Below are 25,578 nucleotides of genomic sequence, written 5' to 3' on the forward strand. Positions count from 1 at the left end.
ATGAGCTTACGTATACAAATCAGCTGTCATTCAGGAAACAATATATACAACTTCGAGATAATATGTCTAGGTTTGACCTGGCACGCTTTCAACAGCCATGACAGCCATGAGGGACCATGTTTCGGTAGAAAGAGCATAGGGAAGAGACTTAGCCATGACCATATGTTATCTTCGCAGAGGGTGTAGATCACTTCCTAAGCGAAACACCAACTTGCAATGATGTGAGCTACAGTGAAATAGTAACGGTCTGCAAAAGGCCTGAGCCCGCACCAATGGCTGCAATTGGACTGGTATGAGAGAAAACATGGGAAATTTATAATAAGAAATTGAGAAAGTGTTGCAAAGATGGATGTGCACAGACACAGAAAAGGTCTAAAATTTTTGTCAACGATAGGGATGCCTCTGAACAGAAGCCTCTGTTGATGCCATTGGCATGACCCCACCTATGTCCTTCTTATACTGATAAGTTCATGAACGTGACATGTATCATATATGTATTTATTTATTTCTATTTCTCTGGTGCCCATGAACGGCCAGAGGGCCTCCCTAATGGTGCACCATACAAACAGTCAATACAAAGAAATGAATTAAAACACCATAATTACATAAAATGAAACAAAAACAAATACTACGACAAAGACAAAACCATGTAGATGGCGAGGCAACAACTGCCCTTGCTTTCTGCTTCCCATCATGAATGAGGCATCGAAGTTGGCGTACGACGCTAAATAGGTCACCACTGAACAGATCAAAAACCCCGGAATGGGTGTTATATACAATCTAAAGCCTCAAAGAAGGCGGTTTCTTGTAACTAGTACCACATACATAAAATGTTTTGTGGGTTCTAGCGTTGCAATGTCGGACATAGAAATTGAGCCTTGATACGATTGCAGCTGAATCGATATATATCTATATCGATATATAAATCGATTATAGGCAAGGTGGTAGCCTATGTTCTCTTAGAGCTTATGGACTGGAACGTGTTTGTGGCAAACACCTGTGCACTGAACAGAATAAAAAAAGCATACATACATTGCGTTACTGGTTGGTGCGAAGTAACACTTGCAAATTGATATGAACCCAGTATGGGGATGTTATCCTTCATTGTTTGCTTGTTTACTGCTATCACTTGTATGCTCATTCATAAAGACAGTGATCAATAAAGCAACATTACAAGCTTTGATGTCTGTAGAATGTATTTTACTGTGTAATGGCTGTCTGGCTATTCCAGAAGGGTATATGGTAGACCTCTATTGTTAATGAAAGGGATACTGTTGTGACCAAGCAGTGTTCACGACCAAACCATCCAGTGTACTGCTGTCAAGATGGGAGGCATTCAATGCTGCTTACAAACACCTGAAAGAAAAGTGAAAGCTTCATCTCAGTGAAAGCGAATAAATATGCACATGATCAGACAGCACCTACTGCATCACACGTCAAAAAGGCAAAAACCTTTGTGTATAATGTAAAAACCCCGAGACTAGGGAACACGAAGGGACAGACACAACACGAAATCTCCCGTGTTCCCTAGTCTCGGGGTTTTTACATTATGCATCATCTTCACCAGCTCGCTTGCTTCCTAGCCATTTTTTCATAACCTTTGTGTGCTCCAGAAGAAAAGTTTTCCCTCATGGCATGTACAGAGCATGCTTCGAGGACTTTTCTGCAGTGCTTTCAGCTTTCCGAATGGTCCCCAGAGCCACCTTGTAAACTGTTTGTAGGCAACGTACTGAAACTTCCTGCATGTACCATGGACAGCGTAAAATTATGATAAGTAACTTTACTAACAACAAACAAGAGGCACACATGGATGAACACACTTGTTCACTTTGCTGTTCCTCTTAATCGCTTTCTCTCACGTAGGAGTAGGATACCTGGAGCAACTCAGTCTTCAGCCACAGTATTTTAAAGTACTTATTTCTTGAAATGCAACCGCTACGCTGCTTCAGTAATGTCTGATATAGCGGCAACAAACGCATTCTTCTGCCGTCGGCGTCGGCATTCATGTGCACAAGGACGCCTGAGCCGAAAGAGCAATGCCGTATTTCCGCTGCGAGGTTCTCAACATTTTCATTACACATGAAGAGTGTTTCCCACGGCGGCTGGGTGACTGCAATGACGGTAATTCATCCTCCGTCGACGATTCTGCGGATGATGTCGTGTCATAGTGCGTCTACCGCGTGCACTCGTACGAACAAACGTTTTGCGGGCGTGACTGCTTGACTGTCGCAAGCTCGAGGGCATTCAAGTTTGGAAAAATCAACGTCACACGACGTGGACCTCAAAACAACGCTACGCCTTCGCCGCAGACTGGGAGGCGGATTAGAAAGGCGAGACTAGCCGTAGCCGACACGAGCCAACGCAGTGTTGTGTCTGAGGGAGTACTGAGCTTTGCAGCTCGAATACAATCTTTGAAATTCGATTACTCAAAGAAAGAAAGGATTCAAAAAGAAATATTTCTGAGATGTATTCTTCCTAGGCTTTCATAAAATCATAAGGTAACCCTGGGTTGAAATTCACTTTACAGTTCCTTTAAAGAGCAGCTTACCATGAGCAGGTATAGCTGCCCGGTCTTTCCATGTCCCTTAACCGGTCAACTTAACCGTGCGAAGACGTCGGCTTCCTGATCACAAATAACCTTCACAGGCGGACGCGGCTGCACTTATAACACATGTTTCTTCCGTAGGTATCAATGGTTCGATTTGCTAGAGATGAAGAAAGATACGATGTAAAATAACAAACTAAGCCGCCTGACCTCATGAAACCACTGGAAGGCGTGGCTTATCGGTTCGTCTACCGTTTATCGGTTCCGGAATGTTCTTTTTCTTTTAGTTTTCCTGTTGGCCAAAAGAAAACCTGCCTCCAACCTCTTTCTATTTTATCAATGTAATATACCCAATAAGCAATAAACATCACATATACAGAACGGCATTTTCCTTGCTCACTATCTGGCCTGTGTTCGTAATATATACTTGAAACAGACCACGGTTGAGGCTCTTTAGCTGACGACACAGACGGGAAACGTTTTATCATCTGCCGTGAAATAACAGTTGTAAATCAACAGCTTTATCTCCGAGTCCTTGCGATGTACATGCGTTATCTGACTGCATCGAACCCTTTGGGCGTTACTTGAAGGCAAGAAGTGCTGAAAGGCAGTGGAAAGCGCAATAAGATTTTGCGTAAGAGGTACTGCTTTATACGGTACAAGACACGGTACCTCATAGACTGACCGTGTACGCCATAAATATGATTGTATCTCATACATACAAAGCAGGATCCTTTGTCTCGCCCAGTACCTCTTAAAGCAACTGCGGAAAAGCACTGATGTACCTGATATTTACCAGGAACAGCTCGATATAAGGTACGTTATGAGGTACCGAATTTAGAGTGTACGACGTAAAACAAACCGCATTTCTTTACCCCGCACAGTCACTCTGTTGTAATGTTCATCATCCTATGTTTTAATTGTCTCAACTGCTGCCTCACAGAAGTCACAAAAACTAGAACAGTCAGCTTACACTGCTTCCAACAGACCAGTGATGGCCAGTAGTTAACCACATGTAGTTAAACTACCTGATTGTAGTTAAAAAGTAGCTACCGTCTGTTGGTTGTCAAAAACTTTGTGTCACGATCACAAGGAATGTGGTCAAGTTTTATTGCCTAACGCGGGGCCATTTTCTCATAAAGGGCATCAACCGCGAGAAACAAGAACGAGAGAAAGACGGAGACTGAATAAGCTTGCAAAGTCTTAGTGGCAGTGGCTAATGGAGGCTATCGACGTGTTTGTGGTGTGGATTCATTGCACTCTAGCTTCCACAGATAAATAACAGTGCAACCGTAGCGAACTTCAACCCCGCCACCTGCCAATTTCCCTTATATGCCAAACTTGATGACATCCCATCTGTATATGCTTGCTCGTTTTATTTTGGCGTGTTCTCATTGCCATCACTTCCAACTATCTGTTCTTGCGTGTGACTTAAGTTTGAGTGTTCCTACGACAGTGCACATGTATGTGTGTCTGCTGTCATGCCGCGGCAACAGGCTGGCGCCTGTGTGTAATCAGTGTCAACGAGTTGTAACTTCAATAATATATAAATTATCCATCATGTAGGCGCGATCTGAGATAATTTTTCTGCCTTCATAAGCCTTGTGTCACAAGCGTCGTTTAACACTTCAGCGGTTCATCAACTTTCAATTATCGCTGAACCATGCATGATTCTCATACACTGGCGAACATTGAGGAGTTCATGTTAGGTCAACAACTGACACCAACTAACTGTTGCAGCTTAACCACGAAACGCTGGAGTCAGCTTATTTCATTGCACTGTGGTTAAATGTCGCAGCGGTTTGTTTAACTGTTAGCAGTCAATAGCTGTTAAAAGTGGACGTCACCGAGAAAGCGTTAAAGGACCTCTCTACAAGAAGTTTCTAGCCCATTTCCTGAAATACTAAAACAATATGTGGAACAGTGCAGTAACCTATATGTGTAACAATCGCCTGTATCTGTACTTTGAAATGTTGTACTGCATCGGACACATTTCATTGACATGTCGTATTGGTTTCGTTGCCCACAAAGGGGAACTACGAAAATTGTTTGAAATAGGCAATATGCCTCTTGAAGACTTTTTATTTGCAAATGCAAGACCGCGCATCACAGAACACGTCGACACTAACTCACTTAATTGATACGCAGCATATTTTTTATGTGTAAAAACCGAGCGACAGTGTAAAATTTCTATCTGGTGTGCCTCACCGGTCGTGCAAATGATGAGTTTCTCTCTTGTGCAAATGATGTTCGCACGTTACCGTGCGAGATCATTTGTTAAAGTTTGTCTTGACCCACAGCGCGTGCCTAAAGGACAGTTATGAGCACACGCACGCTTCGCTTTTATTTATTTTTCATTTTCGTCAGATTCCATCTGTTTTTCTCATACGATGTACTCTCGAGCGCGCTCACATGCTGTTCATATACCATATCACGTGATTGAGAGGGCGCTTGAAACGACAGCGCAAGCAGCCCGTGGTAGCCACCTATCGGCAGGCCCGTCGTCATGACCCGGTTTCAGTCGCCGTTCGCGTATTTCGGAACCGTGACCGGTATAGAAGAGCGGCGGCGGCGGCGGCAGCAAACCCCGAAAACCTGATGCGTTTGCTGTACGGACGCCGACGCCGACTATTTGTAAATTGTACGCATCGCCCACGGGGGCAGGGCGGAGGGTGGTGAAATGTGCTGGAGAACAAGGTTAGGTTGGAACATGCACGTAATTTTGAAGTTCTATACTATGTGTTTGGATTACAAGCAAGGGTGGGTCAAATTTGACTACCCCTTGGACTGTAGATGAGACGGAACGTTACGAAGTTATAGTTGAAACCAGACAGATATTCGGAGAATGTGTTACGCCATATACAGCAAGAAGGCAACAACTGTTAATTTGAACGTTCGGAAACTGTCACACAAGGAACAGTATGTCCAGTCGCACTGTTAATGTCAATGTCGTTCTTTCCCTGTCTGATGTAGTCATGTGTGATGTGTCAGATGTGCCTCGACCCACATTCGAAGCACATCAAAACAGTCTCTTGCGTCAAAACAGTTGTCATTTAGGAGCCTCCACTGATCATTCATATGCTGTTGGTAACCTCAGTGCGTAGAATTGATCCACTGTACTGAACTGTCAATACGATGTGTCATGCTATGTGTTGCTGTAGCGATGTGTAATGCTAAGGCTGAGACATACACTGCATGTTGTACTTATTATATCTTCATACAGATAATAAGTTCTACAAATATCAGCACACACAAGTAGACAGGTCCCAATAGTTATTATACTCTAGGAAATTTTTGTAATTTTTTTTATATTTTGCAACATCAACAACCGCAACAAACTTGCAGGCGAGTCCATCGAATGGCAGATGTGGCCTGACTTGTATTGAAGGAAAATGATCTTGTGTCAAATAAAGAATAATGTAATAATTGGATATTTGTAATACAGAGACAGAGATTGTAATCGAGCAGCATCGCTTTGACACTTGCATGGGTGAGACTGACTTTGAGGACTGGCTGTCGCTGCATCCAGCTCTTCTTCTGAGTGGGCATAGAGGACCTACAGCCAGGAAACAAGTGTGTGTTGTTCACACTTGACACATGTATTTCAATCGAAACTGGCAAATCAATCCTGTATGTCTTAAGCTGGGTTGCACTAGTGCAGATTAGACCTCCGTAAACTTGAGAGTGCAGTGCCATGGACTGTGCAGGCAAAGGCTCATTTGTATATGCTCGCTAATTGAATGAAAATTCTAACATTTAAATTTTACTAGTGACACTTTTGGAATGTCTGTTTTACGTATCGCAACCTTCAGTGAAAAATATTTAAAGAAAACTATGTTGGCAATTGGTGATTTTTTCAAGTTATCAATTGGTTACAGTTTGCACATTGTTTGTACAGAGCAGTGTCCAGAGCTCTCTTACTCAGCTCGCTTGACGTATCTATCGCATCTTCATTTGTCTGTCACACAAACAGGGGTGACAAAGGATAACAGCGTACACACAGGCCAACTTTCACCACCAACTGCACATTCATGACCGACTCAAATTGGAGGGAATCTGTCAACGAACGAAGCCTTCAGAAAGTGGTTGTGCATTTGCAAGTCGGCGAGAGGAGCATTGTCACATGACTTATGCCCTCACTTCCAACGGTGATGCAATTTTATTTGTGTCATAGTGCCGTACTACTATTATTAGATTGCAGGTGTAGCTGAAAAATAATAGTCCTTAAAACGTCAAAGCCGCAGAAACATCCCAGAACACTGTGAACACTGCTTAAAGAACACCCCACAAGGCATATGCTTTGGAATCCTTCTCTACCTGACTTGTAAACAGCAATGGCTATGATGTCATTTCGCAGGTGAGACAGCACGTTTGCATCATGAGACGACACGGGTGCTGTACACCAGTTCGGTAGAGAAGTCGAATGAAAAGCGCAGTGCATCTTCCATGTGACAGCAGCCAAAGAGCACATTTATACAATGTTTCACGCAAGAAATATGTAAACAGAATCCAACTAATAACTGGAAAAAGTCACTGAGTGTCAATGCAGTTCGTTCTCAGAATATTTTTTGCTGGAGGTACTGGCCCACTTGCACGAAACTTCTGCTAGGATGCTAACCTTGAGGCATTTCCTTTGACACAGCTCTGGCAGTGCATTTCACTTATAGGAAAGTTTGTCAGTAGCATGTGAGACAAGTACTAGCAAGGCTGTGCCAAAGGGAATTCCTCAAGATTAGGGCCCTAGCAGAAGTCTAGTGCAAGCAGGCCCAGGTACTTACTCAAAAGTGTCCAAAGTAAAATTCAAAAGTTGATATTTATTTAATTAGTGAGCATATGCAAATAAGCAACTCACTGCACAACTCATCTTTAGCGATAAGAAAGCTCTCCAATAGCACCAACACTTTCATTATTCAGACTGGAAACCTTCGCGAAAGAAGTCTAAGAATCTAATCTGCAATATTGTAAATTGTGGTAAGCAGACTTCTGGTAGGACTCACATGATGTGAGGCCATATTTAGGTATGTTTGATATCGGAGGGGTAGTGATTCTATTAGTAAACATATTGACGACACATAACAGATCCTTCTAATTTAATAGACAGTACCTCTAGTAATCAAAATACATGTAAATTCTGTAAAAATATGCCGTATGAAAGAATATCAGGTGCCCTGTCTAATCCTTATGTATGAAAAGGGGGGATTTTTTCCCACTTATACACTTGACTGGCTTTGCACTGGGCTTTCAGAAGTGTCTTATGACACCCTGACGGGAGGCATCACGTGCCACGTGACCTTCTGACGCCATCCGCTCAAACGTTGCCTGCCTGCGTACTGCTGATGAGGCCCAAGAAGGCCGAAACAGCTGTCCAGTACTGGCATGGCGACGTTTGACTTACAAACATATGCTATACGTGCAGCCAAAGAGCTCCTGCTAATTTTTTGCCCCTTATACACTTGACTGGCTTTGCACTGGGCTTTCAGAGGTGTCTTATGACACCCTGACGGGAGGCATCACGTGCCACGTGACCTTCTGACGCCATCCGCTCAAACGTTGCCTGCCTGCGTACTGCTGATGAGGCCCAAGAAGGCCGAAACAGCTGTCTAGTACTGGCATGGCGACGTTTGACTTACAAACATATGCGATACGTGCAGCCAAAGAGCTCCGGCTAATTTTTTCCCCTGCTAATTGGAAGAATCAGACATAGATTGAGAAGTTACCCTTCAAAAAGAACTCGTTACAAGTTAAGTTATCGTGTGCAAAATGTAACTAAGTTAATAACGAAGTTCTTCAGCGTGAAATGTAACTCGCAGTTACTGAGTTACTTAAAAAAAAGAACGAGTTACTTCCAAGTTAGTCTGGACACAAAATAGCATTAGGCAGGTGCAGCCCGCGTGAGCAGTTGAGTTGGACCTTGAATTGCCTGCGGAGGAGTGCAACACGCTTAGATCGTTTTCATTTATGTCCAACAATAGACCTCTCCCTGTTTGTAAAAAAATGACGCCATAGTGTTCGACAGCGCCAAAATTTGGTAGAATAGAACTATGTTCGAAGCTAGAGGTGAACAAGGTCGCGCCCGAAAGCCACGGTCATGAGGGGATTACGACATCGTCCCTTAAAGGGACGCGACCTCGGAGACAGCGAGCAAGTGCCCGTTCGTGGAACCCAGCCCTCCTTCCGATTTGTTTCGGTTTCCGTCTGTCTACCAATGTCATGACGATATTTCTCTGGTAGAGGTCTATTCGAACGCTTTGCATCTTACCCCCTGTGGGCGCACAATGGTTCAGCTTCATTTCAATGGCAGCGGTTCTTACTTCCTGAATAAAATACTGTCATTGATTGAACATCACGTTTTATGGCAAAAAATGCCATGAAGGAACCGGAGAGAAAGCAAGAAAATATGTGGACGTGAGTGAAAAGCGAGTTAAAAGTAACTTTGAACTTAACTTAAGTTACTTTGGCAAAGTTACCTGAAAAAGGAACGAGTTCCTCTGAAAGTTACCACGGCGCAAAAGTACCGAGTTAAGTTACAAGTTACCAAAAAAAGTAACTTAGTTACAGTAACGAGTTACCTCGAACTCTGGAATCAGATGACCACGAATATATATATATATATATATATATATATATATATGAACACAGATGAATAAATCAACGAGCCTTAAGACTGAAACGAATAGTGGAAAGAGAGGTACTGTTAGGAATCCGTGGGTTTATATCCGTTACAATTTTACCGTCCTCAATTATGATTTGGGCTGTAGCACGATCCCCCCGATTTCAAGTCCCCCATACCGATTCCCCCGCCACGAAACAACGGGCTCATTTCCCCCGTTCCCAATTCACCAGTCGCTTTTCTTCCGCCTGGGTAGAGTGACCCATTAATAATAAGAAAGGTTGACACTTTTCCATCGTTTATTATTACAAAACACAGGGATGATCTAGTAACACATGAACATTTTTTCGTGGTTTATTATTACAAAACACGTGACTATTGCATAACCCGGATCAATTTCATATGACTATATGCCACAAATTTTAATTTTTTGTGGAATTCGGCAAGGTTCATCTCCCCGCTGCTCTTATTTCTTATCTCTTCATCCTTGTTTTCCCATTTCTTCTGTCACTACTGGAAAGCTGTAGCAGGGTCACCCGGCTTGTTGCTTCGTCGTTCTTTATGAGATTGACGAACGTGTAGATATTGGGATGCGCCATCCTGAGCATGCCGTTAATCTTCCTGGAAGGATAAGGTCTGAATCACTTTCACGAACAAAGGCATAAGACTATTCTTCCGGAAACCACACAAAACGCGTGACATTTCCATTTGCATCTGAAATGTTACTCACGTCTCCAGTCGTCATGCTGACAATTTGATTGGAATGTATCTGCGGAGCTCGGACATGGGGCTCGAGACGTGCACCTCCCTCACGGCGTTCGTGAAACGAACATTCTCAACTTCTGCGGCGTCTGGCGCGTTTCGGTGGACCCCTGCAATGGCAAGAAGTCCATAAGCTACGCACGTATAAGATGGTGGAAACAATCCCTAACAGAAGGGGTAACTCAGCGAGCGATATACACCTGGGAGGGTGACTGAGCACTCCTCAATGCCACAGTGCAAGCCAGTGAATTATAATGAGCGAAAAAAGCCATTAAACAAGTAGATGACACTAGACGTGTTTGTCATTCAAAATTACATATTAAGATGGCTTCTATGGCTGCACGCAGTGAAACAGATACTCAAGGAACGATGCGACAGCACCAGAGGACACGTGTTTCGCCGTGTTTGCGACTCGTCAGCTCTGGGTAGCTGCGCATCGTTCGGAATTGGCAAACCAGGGGTCACTCAGTGAGTGATATACACCTGGGAGGGTGACTGAGCAGTCCTCAATGCCACAGTGCAAGCCAGTGAATTATAATGCAGGAAAAAAAGCTATTAAAGAAAATTCTTCAAGAATTTCTTTAATGGCTTTTTTCCTGCATTGTATATTCTATATATATACCAGATGACCACTCGGAGAGCTTGTGTCTACAGGAATAATGAAGCGCTCTTATGGGCATCGATGATGAACATGCATTTCTTCCTTGCTCTTGGTCGTGCTGTTACAGTTCTTATGTGTCACTTTGTTCACATAGATTCTATCAAGCTTTTTATATGACCAGTGAGATGTGGATTCTGGCGATACTTTCTGGCACTCTAATTTACGAGGTTCACTCTTGCCATTCTAGGTGTGTCGAAGCCCTTAAGAAAAGCCCTTAGGATAGGTCCCGGGCGCGTCAGATCGAGCATGTCCACCGAGTGGCTGTTTCTCTTTTTGCTCCCAGTCTTTCTGATATTACTATGGATTTTTTTTTATCGTTCTTCTATGTTGGCGCAAGAGGCTAGCAAAATTCGACACCCAATGTGTGAGTCCGTTTTTTCTTCGTCCATATATCGAACCCTTGAACAACTCTGGACTTCTGTGCAGTCTGCTACCGGCATACCACCAGAGGTGAAGCCTGGGAATGAAGAAGGCTTCTTGCTTGTCTTTGAGACAAGTTATCTGCAGGTATATGGAAGTCCTTCAGGGCAACTCGTTAGTCCTGGACCAGGCGAAGCTCTCCTTAATTCCCTATAATATAATTAACCGGACTAGTGAAGGTACCCGTGCTAACCATATGTCCGTATTGTTTTGCATGTTAAGTCAAACTGCAGGCTTAAAGTCCAGCTGCATGGAACGAACGGTGTATCAGACATATACACCGTGCGTGATCCAAAGTGCAACCCGGAGTTTTTGGCTCCGGGTTCGTACAACGGACTTATAATTACGACACCCAGTACACTAGGGCAAATTAAGTTCCTGAGGCTCATGAGAGAAGGTCCAACGGAACACAGTTGGTAAGCAATGACGACTTGGAGGCGAACGCAATGACGCAATGAAACGACCTTATGTATTTGTAGGTATTTGAAAAAAGTAGACTTATTCTTCAAGGGCAAGAACAAGAAGCTTTTGTTCGAGGTCGACAATTGGCTCACGTGTCAAGACCAGGACCATGAGGACGTCTTCCCACTTGAGATGTCTCAGAGGAAGGTGTTTAAAATTATGTTCGGATTGAATTTTCCAAGGTACGTTTGATTTAGACAACCATTCTTAAATAAATGCATACCCAAGGCAGACAGCGAAGTCAAGAATACCAGCCCAGTTTAGTGATGGTCAACGGTTTATTGTCTGTAGGCTCCCAGTCTCCCAGGCTCCCCCATTCGTTGGTGCCATGCGCGCGCACGCGGTGTGTCTGCACGTTGCTCCTGGCTGCTCTGAAATTGCCCACGTTCTATAACCCCGCGTTCTAGCCATGCGATGACATGTCAATTAATTGACGACATTTGGATACATAAACCAGGACGGAGACACATTTTGGCTCTGACACAGTGCAATGCCCTTCTGCAGAAGCTATGTGAGAGTGCATTGGAGGCACCAGTATAGAAGCACGTCATAGATTTCACTGATTTCACTGATAGATTTCCGAATACCGCATTATTTGGGAGTGTATAGAAATTTTTTCGAATGTCGTGCCCGAGGGAATGCGTCTGGCAACATTGTCCTCGATGTAGGGACGCAGGAATGGTGCCTGGCGAAATTTTAGAATTCTGTGAATTTTCGTCACCCTCATGCCCAATCTACAATAGAGTGCGAGCAACGCGTAATGAACGACGTACTCGACCTTGTCCTTGCACGTGAGCAACAGCTTTTTGCTGTTAGCTGGCTGATACATTAATTCTTCGAGAAGCCCTTGCTGGAATGGCGAGAGCCATTCCTTTGGGACTACTGCCTTCTCGGGAGCCATGGGGAAGTACCTCGTTAGATCGTGGATAGATTTTGGATGCTCCAAGTCACATATGTACACATACCCCACATCCGAATCTAAGGGGTGACGCATAAAATCCACGGAGCTAAAATCCTCGACTCATTCGAAATCACCAACAGGGAGGTGGTTTATCATACTCAATCAGTAAAGATTGTTGCAATATATGTATGATATGGGGGGTACACCTCCTCTTTATCGGGATCATAGCCACTACACAGAGGGTTGTTAGCCTGCAAATGACGCCTGCTCGCCTGACAGAGCCCGCCTCTAACGCCTGATTCGATGGTTCTGTACATGTCCTCGTCGATGATTAACTCCAATTTTGCCTGCGTGTAATTTAGAGCGCACTGCCACGAATAGGATCTCAGAGAAACACAATGAAGCAATTCCAATCCGCGTGCGCTGTAGCACAGATGTCGGAAGGGCTGCATCACGTCCGCATGTAATAGGGCATCCGTTTTCAACTACAGTGAATTTTATAAGCTCTCAAATTTGAGCATCCAAAATGTTCAAATACGAGTAACGCATACTGGTAGTCCTCCTCACTTATATCCTCCCCCGTGAGATCGTTTCGAAAGAAGGATTTTTCTGGCAAGGCCAATTCATCGCACACCGCGAAAGAACTGACATGGCTGTACTGGAATACACCTTTACGAAGTAAAATTTCGTAGTCGTTTCCAAATGCCTGCTTCAAACATTGGAATGCCTCTGCACCCCCCATGGATTTGAGTTTCCATGAGCTCCCCCAGCGACGAATTTAGATATTGCATGGTATCTCTAAACAGGAAGGTGCCAATTTCGAATGAACGAATTTTTTCCATGGAGCTGGCCGCAATCAACGGAGGTCGCTTCCACCCAATAATGTGAAATTCCCGCAGCAGCCCGGCCCAATCGTAGGACAAATTGTTTACCATGATCAGCAATTTTACTGTTAGTAGCACTGTACATAGTAGTAACTGTAACTGTAGTAGTAACAGTAACTGTAGTTAGTAGCACTGTACTGTTAGGAATCCGTGGGTTTGTCTCCGTTACAATTTTACCGTCCTCAATTATGATTTGGGCTGTAGCACGATCCCCCCGATTTCAAGTCCCCCATACCGATTCCCCCGCCACGAAACAACGGGCTCATTTCCCCCGTTCCCAATTCACCAGTCGCTTTTCTTCCGCCTGGGTAGAGTGACCCATTAATGATAAGAAAGGTTGACACTTTTCCATCGTTTATTATTACAAAACACAGGGATGATCTAGTAACACATGAACATTTTTTCGTGGTTTATTATTACAAAACACGTGACTATTGCATAACCCGGATCAATTTCATATGACTATATGCCACAAATTTTAATTTTTTGTGGAATTCGGCAAGGTTCATCTCCCCGCTGCTCTTATTTCTTATCTCTTCATCCTTGTTTTCCCATTTCTTCTGTCACTACTGGAAAGCTGTAGCAGGGTCACCCGGCTTGTTGCTTCGTCGTTCTTTATGAGATTGACGAACGTGTAGATATTGGGATGCGCCATCCTGAGCATGCCGTTAATCTTCCTGGAAGGATAAGGTCTGAATCACTTTCACGAACAAAGGCATAAGACTATTCTTCCGGAAACCAGACAAAACGCGTGACATTTCCATTGGCATCTGAAATGTTACTCACGTCTCCAGTCGTCATGCTGACAATTTGATTGGAATGTATCTGCGGAGCTCGGACATGGGGCTCGAGACGTGCACGCTCCCTCACGGCGTTCGTGAAACGAACATTCTCAACTTCTGCGGCGTCTGGCGCGTTTCGGTGGACCCCTGCAATGGCAAGAAGTCCATAAGCTACGCACGTATAAGATGGTGGAAACAATCCCTAACAGAAGGGGTAACTCAGCGAGCGATATACACCTGGGAGGGGGACTGAGCACTCCTCAATGCCACAGTGAAAGCCAGTGAATTATAATGAGCGAAAAAAGCCATTAAATAAACAAGTAGATGACACTAGACGTGTTTGTCATTCAAAATTACATATTAAGATGGCTTCTATGGCTGCACGCAGTGAAACAGATACTCAAGGAACGATGCGACAGCACCAGAGGACACGTGTTTCGCCGTGTTTGCGACTCGTCAGCTCTGGGTAGCTGCGCATCGTTCGGAATTGGCAAACCAGGGGTCACTCAGCGAGTGATATACACCTGGGAGGGTGACTGAGCAGTCCTCAATGCCACAGTGCAAGCCAGTGAATTATAATGCAGGAAAAAAAGCTATTAAAGAAAATTCTTAAAGAATTTCTTTAATGGCTTTTTTCCTGCATTGTATATTCTATATATATACCAGATGACCACTCGGAGAGCTTGTGTCTACAGGAATAATGAAGCGCTCTTATGGGCATCGATGATGAACATGCATTTCTTCCTTGCTCTTGGTCGTGCTGTTACAGTTCTTATGTGTCACTTTGTTCACATAGATTCTATCAAGCTTTTTATATGACCAGTGAGATGTGAATTCTGGCGATACTTTCTGGCACTCTAATTTACGAGGTTCACTCTTGTCATTCTAGGTGTGTAGAAGCCCTTAAGAAAAGCCCTTAGGATAGGTCCCGGGCGCGTCAGGTCGAGCATGTCCACCGAGTGGCTGTTTCTCTTTTTGCTCCCAGTCTTTCTGATATTACTATGGATTTTTTTATCGTTCTTCTATGTTGGTGCAAGAGGCTAGCAAAATTCGACACCCAATGTGTGAGTCCCTTTTTTCTTCGTCCATATATCGAACCCTTGAACAACTCTGGACTTCTGTGCAGTCTGCTACCGGCATACCACCAGAGGTGAAGCCTGGGAATGAAGAAGGCTTCTTGCTTGTCTTTGAGACAAGTTATCTGCAGGTATATGGAAGTCCTTCAGGGCAACTCGTTAGTCCTGGACCAGGCGAAGCTCTCCTTAATTCCCTATAATATAATTAACCGGACTAGTGAAGGTACCCGTGCTAACCATATGTCCGTATTGTTTTGCATGTTAAGTCAAACTGCAGGCTTAAAGTCCAGCTGCATGGAACGAACGGTGTATCAGACATATACACCGTGCGTGATCCAAAGTGCAACCCGGAGTTTTTGGCTCCGGGTTCGTACAACGGACTTATAATTACGACACCCAGTACACTAGGGCAAATTAAGTTCCTGAGGCTCATGAGAGAAGGTCCAACGGAACACAGTTGGTAAGCAATGACGACTTGGAGGCGAACGCAATGACGCAATGAAACGACCTTATGTATTTGTAGGTATTTGAAAAAAGTAGACTTATTCTTCAAGGGCAAGAACAAGAAGCTTTTGTTCGAGGTCGACAATTGGCTCACGTGTCAAGACCAGGACCATGAGGACGTCTTCCCACTTGAGATGTCTCAGAGGAAGGTGTTTAAAATTATGTTCGGATTGAATTTTCCAAGGTACGTTTGATTTAGACAACCATTCTTAAATAAATGCATACCCAAGGCAGACAGCGAAGTCAAGAATACCAGCCCAGTTTAGTGATGGTCAACGGTTTATTGTCTGTAGGCTCCCAGTCTCCCAGGCTCCCCCATTCGTTGGTGCCATGCGCGCGCACGCGGTGTGTCTGCACGTTGCTCCTGGCTGCTCTGAAATTGCCCACGTTCTATAACCCCGCGTTCTAGCCATGCGATGACATGTCAATTAATTGACGACATTTGGATACATAAACCAGGACGGAGACACATTTTGGCTCTGACACAGTGCAATGCCCTTCTGCAGAAGCTATGTGAGAGTGCATTGGAGGCACCAGTATAGAAGCACGTCATAGATTTCACTGATTTCACTGATAGATTTCCGAATACCGCATTATTTGGGAGTGTATAGAAATTTTTTCGAATGTCGTGCCCGAGGGAATGCGTCTGGCAACATTGTCCTCGATGTAGGGACGCAGGAATGGTGCCTGGCGAAATTTTAGAATTCTGTGAATTTTCGTCACCCTCATGCCCAATCTACAATAGAGTGCGAGCAACGCGTAATGAACGACGTACTCGACCTTGTCCTTGCACGTGAGCAACAGCTTTTTGCTGTTAGCTGGCTGATACATTAATTCTTCGAGAAGCCCTTGCTGGAATGGCGAGAGCCATTCCTTTGGGACTACTGCCTTCTCGGGAGCCATGGGGAAGTACCTCGTTAGATCGTGGATAGATTTTGGATGCTCCAAGTCACATATGTACACATACCCCACATCCGAATCTAAGGGGTGACGCATAAAATCCACGGAGCTAAAATCCTCGACTCATTCGAAATCACCAACAGGGAGGTGGTTTATCATACTCAATCAGTAAAGATTGTTGCAATATATGTATGATATGGGGGGTACACCTCCTCTTTATCGGGATCATAGCCACTACACAGAGGGTTGTTAGCCTGCAAATGACGCCTGCTCGCCTGACAGAGCCCGCCTCTAACGCCTGATTCGATGGTTCTGTACATGTCCTCGTCGATGATTAACTCCAATTTTGCCTGCGTGTAATTTAGAGCGCACTGCCACGAATAGGATCTCAGAGAAACACAATGAAGCAATTCCAATCCGCGTGCGCTGTAGCACAGATGTCGGAAGGGCTGCATCACGTCCGCATGTAATAGGGCATCCGTTTTCAACTACAGTGAATTTTATAAGCTCTCAAATTTGAGCATCCAAAATGTTCAAATACGAGTAACGCATACTGGTAGTCCTCCTCACTTATATCCTCCCCCGTGAGATCGTTTCGAAAGAAGGATTTTTCTGGCAAGGCCAATTCATCGCACACCGCGAAAGAACTGACATGGCTGTACTGGAATACACCTTTACGAAGTAAAATTTCGTAGTCGTTTCCAAATGCCTGCTTCAAACATTGGAATGCCTCTGCACCCCCCATGGATTTGAGTTTCCATGAGCTCCCCCAGCGACGAATTTAGATATTGCATGGTATCTCTAAACAGGAAGGTGCCAATTTCGAATGAACGAATTTTTTCCATGGAGCTGGCCGCAATCAACGGAGGTCGCTTCCACCCAATAATGTGAAATTCCCGCAGCAGCCCGGCCCAATCGTAGGACAAATTGTTTACCATGATCAGCAATTTTTCCCTCGTCGTGCACGCGACGTTACAGGGGTTACACAATGTCGCGATATAATTTGTCTCGCCCGCACTACAATGCTTCGAATGGTCGTGATGCCGGGCACAGTGTAGATCTTCGGTAAACTCCTGTTTACAATACGCACAGTGGGTAGCAGTTCTGTGCTCAGCGCGTTGCACATCATTCAGCACCATTGCGACGCGGCAAGCGTTCAGGGCGATCATCTCATCCCGCATTTCCATCAATGCTTTTCCGAAAGCTTGTTCCTCAGTGAAATAAATGTTTCAGTATCTTTAAATACTTATTTTATTCACTTGCGAGTGCTAGACTTCTCCCATTTTTGCCTGTTAGTTTACATCGGGAGACATTAAAAAGTAAAATGGGCAAGGGGTCGACGTTTCGACAGTGGCACTGTCTTCGACAGGGCAAAAGATGCATAGCTATATATCTATATATATGTTTGTAAGTCAAACGTCGCCATGCCAGTACTGGACAGCTGTTTCGGCCTTCTTGGGCCTCATCAGCAGTACGCAGGCAGGCAACGCTTGAGCGGATGGCGACAGAAGGTCACGTGGCACGTGATGCCTCCCGTCAGGGTGTCATAAGACACCTCTGAAAGCCCAGTGCAAAGCCAGTCAAGTTTTCAGTCATTTTTTCCCCCTTTCAGCCAGTCATTTTTTCCCCCTTATACACTTGACTGGCTTTGCACTGGGCTTTCAGAGGTGTCTTATGACACCCTGACGGGAGGCATCACGTGCCACGTGACCTTCTGAGGCCATCCGCTCAAACGTTGCCTGCCTGCGTACTGCTGATGAGGCCCAAGAAGGCCGAAACAGCTGTCCAGTACTGGCATGACGACGTTTGACTTACAAACATATGCTATACGTGCAGCCAAAGAGCTCCTGCTAATTTTTTCCCCCTTATACACTTGACTGGCTTTGCACTGGGCTTTCAGATGTGTCTTATGACACCCTGACGGGAGGCATCACGTGCCACGTGACCTTCTGACGCCATCCGCTCAAACGTTGCCTGCCTGCGTACTGCTGATGAGGCCCAAGAAGGCCGAAACAGCTGTCCAGTACTGGCATGGCGACGTTTGACTTACAAACATATGGTATACGTGCAGCCAAAGAGCTCCTGCTAATTTTTTCCCCCTTATACACTTGACTGGCTTTGCGCTGGGCTTTCAGAGGTGTCTTATGACACCCTGACGGGAGGCATCACGTGCCACGTGACCTTCGCACGCCATCCGCTCAAACGTTGCCTGCCTGCGTACTGCTGATGAGGCCCAAGAAGGCCGAAACAGCTGTCCAGTACTGGCATGGCGACGTTTGACTTACAAACATATGGTATACGTGCAGCCAAAGAGCTCCTGCTAATCTTTTCCCCCTTATACACTTGACTGGCTTTGCACTGGGCTTTCAGAGGTGTCTTATGACACCCTGACGGGAGGCATCACGTGCCACGTGACCTTCTGACGCCATCCGCTCAAACGTTGCCTGCCTGCGTACTGCTGATGAGGCCCAAGAAGGCCGAAACAGCTGTCCAGTACTGGCATGGCGACGTTTGACTTACAAACATATGGTATACGTGCAGCCAAAGAGCTCCTGCTAATTTTTTCCCCCCTTATACACTTGACTGGCTTTGCACTGGGCTTTCAGAGGTGTCTTATGACACCCTGACGGGAGGCATCACGTGCCACGTGACCTTCTGACGCCATCCGCTCAAACGTTGCCTGCCTGCGTACTGCTGATGAGGCCCAAGAAGGCCGAAACAGCTGTCCAGTACTGGCATGGCGACGTTTGACTTACAAACATATGGTATACGTGCAGCCAAAGAGCTCCTGCTAATTTTTTCCCCCTTATACACTTGACTGGCTTTGCACTGGGCTTTCAGAGGTGTCTTATGACACCCTGACGGGAGGCATCACGTGCCACGTGACCTTCTGACGCCATCCGCTCAAACGTTGCCTGCCTGCGTACTGCTGATGAGGCCCAAGAAGGCCGAAACAGCTGTCCAGTACTGGCATGGCGACGTTTGACTTACAAACATATGCTATACGTGCAGCCAAAGAGCTCCTGCTAATTTTTCCCCCTTATACACTTGACTGGCTTTGCACTGGGCTTTCAGAGGTGTCTTATGACACCCTGACGGGAGGCATCACGTGCCACGTGACCTTCTGACGCCATCCGCTCAAACGTTGCCTGCCTGCGTACTGCTGATGAGGCCCAAGAAGGCCGAAACAGCTGTCCAGTACTGGCATGGCGACGTTTGACTTACAAACATATGGTATACGTGCAGCCAAAGAGCTCCTGCTAATTTTTTCCCCCTTATACACTTGACTGGCTTTGCACTGGGCTTTCAGAGGTGTCTTATGACACCCTGACGGGAGGCATCACGTGCCACGTGACCTTCTGACGCCATCCGCTCAAACGTTGCCTGCCTGCGTACTGCTGATGAGGCCCAAGAAGGCCGAAACAGCTGTCTAGTACTGGCATGGCGACGTTTGACTGATAAACATATGCTATACGTGCAGCCAAAGAGCTCCTGCTAATTTTTTCCCCTGCTAATTGGAAGAATCAGACGGCCACGAATATATATATATATATATATATATGAACACAGATGAATAAATCAACGAGCCTTAAGACGGAAACGAATAGTGGAAAGAGAGGTACTGTTAGGAATCCGTGGGTTTGTCTCCGTTACAATTTTACCGTCCTCAATTATGATTTGGGCTGTAGCACGATCCCCCCGATTTCAAGTCCCCCATACCGATTCCCCCGCCACGAAACAACGGGCTCATTTCCCCCGTTCCCAATTCACCAGTCGCTTTTCTTCCGCCTGGGTAGAGTGACCCATTAATAATAAGAAAGGTTGACACTTTTCCATCGTTTATTATTACAAAACACAGGGATGATCTAGTAACACATGAACATTTTTTCGTGGTTTATTATTACAAAACACGTGACTATTGCGACTATTGCATAACCCGGATCAATTTCATATGACTATATGCCACAAATTTTAATTTTTTGTGGAATTCGGCAAGGTTCATCTCCCCGCTGCTCTTATTTCTTATCTCTTCATCCTTGTTTTCCCATTTCTTCTGTCACTACTGGAAAGCTGTAGCAGGGTCACCCGGCTTGTTGCTTCGTCGTTCTTTATGAGATTGACGAACGTGTAGATATTGGGATGCGCCATCCTGAGCATGCCGTTAATCTTCCTGGAAGGATAAGGTCTGAATCACTTTCACGAACAAAGGCATAAGACTATTCTTCCGGAAACCAGACAAAACGCGTGACATTTCCATTGGCATCTGAAATGTTACTCACGTCTCCAGTCGTCATGCTGACAATTTGATTGGAATGTATCTGCGGAGCTCGGACATGGGGCTCGAGACGTGCACGCTCCCTCACGGCGTTCGTGAAACGAACATTCTCAACTTCTGCGGCGTCTGGCGCGTTTCGGTGGACCCCTGCAATGGCAAGAAGTCCATAAGCTACGCACGTATAAGATGGTGGAAACAATCCCTAACAGAAGGGGTAACTCAGCGAGCGATATACACCTGGGAGGGTGACTGAGCACTCCTCAATGCCACAGTGCAAGCCAGTGCAAGCTTTTTATATGACCAGTGAGATGTGGATTCTGGCGATACTTTCTGGCACTCTAATTTACGAGGTTCACTCTTGCCATTCTAGGTGTGTCGAAGCCCTTAAGAAAAGCCCTTAGGATAGGTCCCGGGCGCGTCAGATCGAGCATGTCCACCGAGTGGCTGTTTCTCTTTTTGCTCCCAGTCTTTCTGATATTACTATGGATTTTTTTATCGTTCTTCTATGTTGGCGCAAGAGGCTAGCAAAATTCGACACCCAATGTGTGAGTCCGTTTTTTCTTCGTCCATATATCGAACCCTTGAACAACTCTGGACTTCTGTGCAGTCTGCTACCGGCATACCACCAGAGGTGAAGCCTGGGAATGAAGAAGGCTTCTTGCTTGTCTTTGAGACAAGTTATCTGCAGGTATATGGAAGTCCTTCAGGGCAACTCGTTAGTCCTGGACCAGGCGAAGCTCTCCTTAATTCCCTATAATATAATTAACCGGACTAGTGAAGGTACCCGTGCTAACCATATGTCCGTATTGTTTTGCATGTTAAGTCAAACTGCAGGCTTAAAGTCCAGCTGCATGGAACGAACGGTGTATCAGACATATACACCGTGCGTGATCCAAAGTGCAACCCGGAGTTTTTGGCTCCGGGTTCGTACAACGGACTTATAATTACGACACCCAGTACACTAGGGCAAATTAAGTTCCTGAGGCTCATGAGAGAAGGTCCAACGGAACACAGTTGGTAAGCAATGACGACTTGGAGGCGAACGCAATGACGCAATGAAACGACCTTATGTATTTGTAGGTATTTGAAAAAAGTAGACTTATTCTTCAAGGGCAAGAACAAGAAGCTTTTGTTCGAGGTCGACAATTGGCTCACGTGTCAAGACCAGGACCATGAGGACGTCTTCCCACTTGAGATGTCTCAGAGGAAGGTGTTTAAAATTATGTTCGGATTGAATTTTCCAAGGTACGTTTGATTTAGACAACCATTCTTAAATAAATGCATACCCAAGGCAGACAGCGAAGTCAAGAATACCAGCCCAGTTTAGTGATGGTCAACGGTTTATTGTCTGTAGGCTCCCAGTCTCCCAGGCTCCCCCATTCGTTGGTGCCATGCGCGCGCACGCGGTGTGTCTGCACGTTGCTCCTGGCTGCTCTGAAATTGCCCACGCTCTATAACCCCGCGTTCTAGCCATGCGATGACATGTCAATTAATTGACGACATTTGGGTACATCAACCAGGACGGAGACACATTTTGGCTCTGACACAGTGCAATGCCCATCTGCAGAAGCTATGTGAGAGTGCATTGGAGGCACCAGTATAGAAGCACGTCATAGATTTCACTGATTTCACTGATAGATTTCCGAATACCGCATTATTTGGGAGTGTATAGAAATTTTTTCGAATGTCGTGCCCGAGGCAATGCGTCTGGCAACATTGTCCTCGATGTAGGGACGCAGGAATGGTGCCTGGCGAAATTTTAGAATTCTGTGAATTTTCGTCACCCTCATGCCCAATCTACAATAGAGTGCGAGCAACGCGTAATGAACGACGTACTCGACCTTGTCCTTGCACGTGAGCAACAGCTTTTTGCTGTTAGCTGGCTGATACATTAATTCTTCGAGAAGCCCTTGCTGGAATGGCGAGAGCCATTCCTTTGGGACTACTGCCTTCTCGGGAGCCATGGGGAAGTACCTCGTTAGATCGTGGATAGATTTTGGATGCTCCAAGTCACATATGTACACATACCCCACATCCGAATCTAAGGGGTGACGCATAAAATCCACGGAGCTAAAATCCTCGACTCATTCGAAATCACCAACAGGGAGGTGGTTTATCATACTCAATCAGTAAAGATTGTTGCAATATATGTATGATATGGGGGGGTACACCTCCTCTTTATCGGGATCATAGCCACTACACAGAGGGTTGTTAGCCTGCAAATGACGCCTGCTCGCCTGACAGAGCCCGCCTCTAACGCCTGATTCGATGGTTCTGTACATGTCCTCGTCGATGATTAACTCCAATTTTTCCTGCGTGTAATTTAGAGCGCACTGCCACGAATAGGATCTCAGAGAAACACAATGAAGCAATTCCAATCCGCGTGCGCTGTAGCACAGACGTCGGAAGTGCTGCATCACGTCCGCATGTAATAGGGCATCCGTTTTCAACTACAGTGAATTTTATAAGCTCTCAAATTTGAGCATCCAAAATGTTCAAATACGAGTAACGCATACTGGTAATCCTCCTCACTTATATCATCCCCCGTGAGATCGTTTCGAAAGAAGGATTTTTCTGGCAAGGCCAATTCATCGCACACCGCGAAAGAACTGACATGGCTGTACTGGAATACACCTTTACGAAGTAAAATTTCGTAGTCGTTTCCAAATGCCTGCTTCAAACATTGGAATGCCTCTGCACCCCCCATGGATTTGAGTTTCCATGAGCTCCCCCAGCGACGAATTTAGATATTGCATGGTATCTCTAAACAGGAAGGTGCCAATTTCGAATGAACGAATTTTTTCCATGGAGCTGGCCGCAATCAACGGAGGTCGCTTCCACCCAATAATGTGAAATTCCCGCAGCAGCCCGGCCCAATAGTTATATCAAATGTTACGAAATGAAAACAGCTTTTTTTCGTTGCAGCATTCAAGAGGGATGTACAAACACCGAACATAACAAGTTTAGAATGTGCGCCTGAGTAGGGCAGGACCGGCTTGCAGTTTTCTTTTCCATATGATCAACAAAAACCCGGGTTACAATGAAATGTGAGGTCCAGGAACCTCAGCCTCCCATGAGAGGGTTGCTCTACACAAAACTTTAACTTGGGTGCTACTACACCTTTCTACTTTACAGTTTGTTGGTGCAGTAGCAAAAGCTGTTTTCATTTTACTTGGAGTAGTTTGCGGAAGCAATGAGAAAGACTCACGCAGGCCGGGTATGACAGCCAATTGATTGCGAAGAGGGCCATGAAATTGCTTGAAAATTCGCAGTGTAGACCATGGAATGATGAAAACTCTCGTAATGTTGTTGTTATTCCCTATTTCCATGCAGTAGCTCACAACATTCTTGCTGTCGCTAAATACTGTAATATCGAAGTTGTTTTTTCCAATGCTTTTAATTTAAGTCGTTTGACCCCATTCAGCTCTAAATTTGAATCTTGCGGCGTGAGGCACAGAAAGCCCTTTGTTCCTTGCAAGCAGAACGTTGTGTATCCTATTCCCCTTGAGTGATTATGATGTGTTGTCATTAAAGTAGATCGGTAATAGTAAGAAGTGCTAAGCTAAAGCATTGGATTATTTGCCTAGTCTTTGTTGCATTCTGTAATGATTGTGCTATCAATGTCGCAGTATCACAGAGTGATCGTGGATCAGGAGTGTCTCTTGATGACCACAACGCAAGGCACCCTCAAGAAGACACACATTTTGAAGCTGGTAGGTAGAAGACATCTCCATTTCAGCTGCTTTGCAGCAAACTTTTCCAGAGGCTATTAGTTTTGCCTAAAGCACAATAACGTGTTAAATTGACATTATTGTTGTAAAATGGAGTATCATATCACACCCTAAAGGTCAGTTTACCAACTCTATTATACAGGCAAGTGGTACAACATCTACACAGTGTGATTTTTAAACATACATATCACTGAAATTAAATGCAAAGTTTAAAAGCTGATTTTTAGTCCAAGCTGGAGTGGGGTATATGTTTAATAGAAAGAAAGGAGTAAAGAGGAAATGTCAGCCAAGCTCATGCCAGCTTGCTATGGAAAAAAAATGAAAAGAAAAACTCAAAAACATTAAAAAAGAAAAAGCTAGAGAGAAAGAAAGAAAACCAAGACTAAGGCTCTGCTTGCTACCAACGACTAGCATGTGATAGGTTCTCTTTTTTTCTCAAATCAGGTATAACAAGAAGAATGCATATTCATTTAGGCCATTCATTATCAACTGAAGTGGGGCACACTACTGCAGTCAACCCTAACCAAGAGGACTCATATGGGCTCACAGCACCTTGTTCTCAGTTGTCAGATCAAGGCAATTGTACGTATAAAAATTTGCTTTCTGGAGCATGTGCACCCCTAAGGACAAGCCTCACAACTTTTGCTTCCTCGCTTCCAGGTATTCACATGGAGTACGAACTGCCACGTCACTCAGAGGATATTACTGGTAAGTGTAGAGTATATAGCTCCTCACAATTAAAGAAATAGCGATGTTACCCTTGTACAGTATAGTATGAAATCCAGTATGCTCACGTTAGTGTCATTCACAGATGCCAACGGTGAGCCGACATCACCTTTCCAGCAAGAAGTGACCGAAAGCACAAGTAAGGAAACATACTTCATTTTGAACATATTCCACATTCACAAATATATTCTTCACAAATATACATACTATTTCGAAGTTGTTCTGTTTTGTTGAAGATGATGCTTTAATCGAAGCTTTGTCTGAGTTTATTTTCTGTTAGTGTCAAATAGAATCACACTCCCCTCCTTGTAACCTATTTTGCCCACCATTTTCTGTTG

The 25,578-nt window shown here is 44.9% G+C and overlaps 2 long non-coding RNA genes across 2 annotated transcripts; both read left to right on the top strand.

Annotated features, from left to right (window-relative positions):
* The first annotated feature begins 10,775 nt into the window (after positions 1-10,775).
* Positions 10,776-11,638, top strand: LOC135369253 (uncharacterized). Its single transcript, XR_010415027.1, has 3 exons — positions 10,776-10,942; positions 11,005-11,414; positions 11,478-11,638. It is a non-coding gene; the product is annotated as an uncharacterized LOC135369253 (long non-coding RNA).
* A 3,302-nt stretch (positions 11,639-14,940) lies between these two features.
* On the top strand, positions 14,941-21,210 carry LOC135369254 (uncharacterized). The gene is made up of 4 exons (XR_010415028.1): positions 14,941-15,091; positions 15,154-15,563; positions 15,627-15,791; positions 21,154-21,210. It is a non-coding gene; the product is annotated as an uncharacterized LOC135369254 (long non-coding RNA).
* The last annotated feature ends 4,368 nt before the right edge of the window (positions 21,211-25,578 follow it).

The sequence above is a fragment of the Ornithodoros turicata genome, chromosome 9 (genome assembly GCF_037126465.1).
Source record: "Ornithodoros turicata isolate Travis chromosome 9, ASM3712646v1, whole genome shotgun sequence".
Taxonomy (NCBI): Eukaryota; Metazoa; Arthropoda; class Arachnida; order Ixodida; family Argasidae; genus Ornithodoros; species Ornithodoros turicata.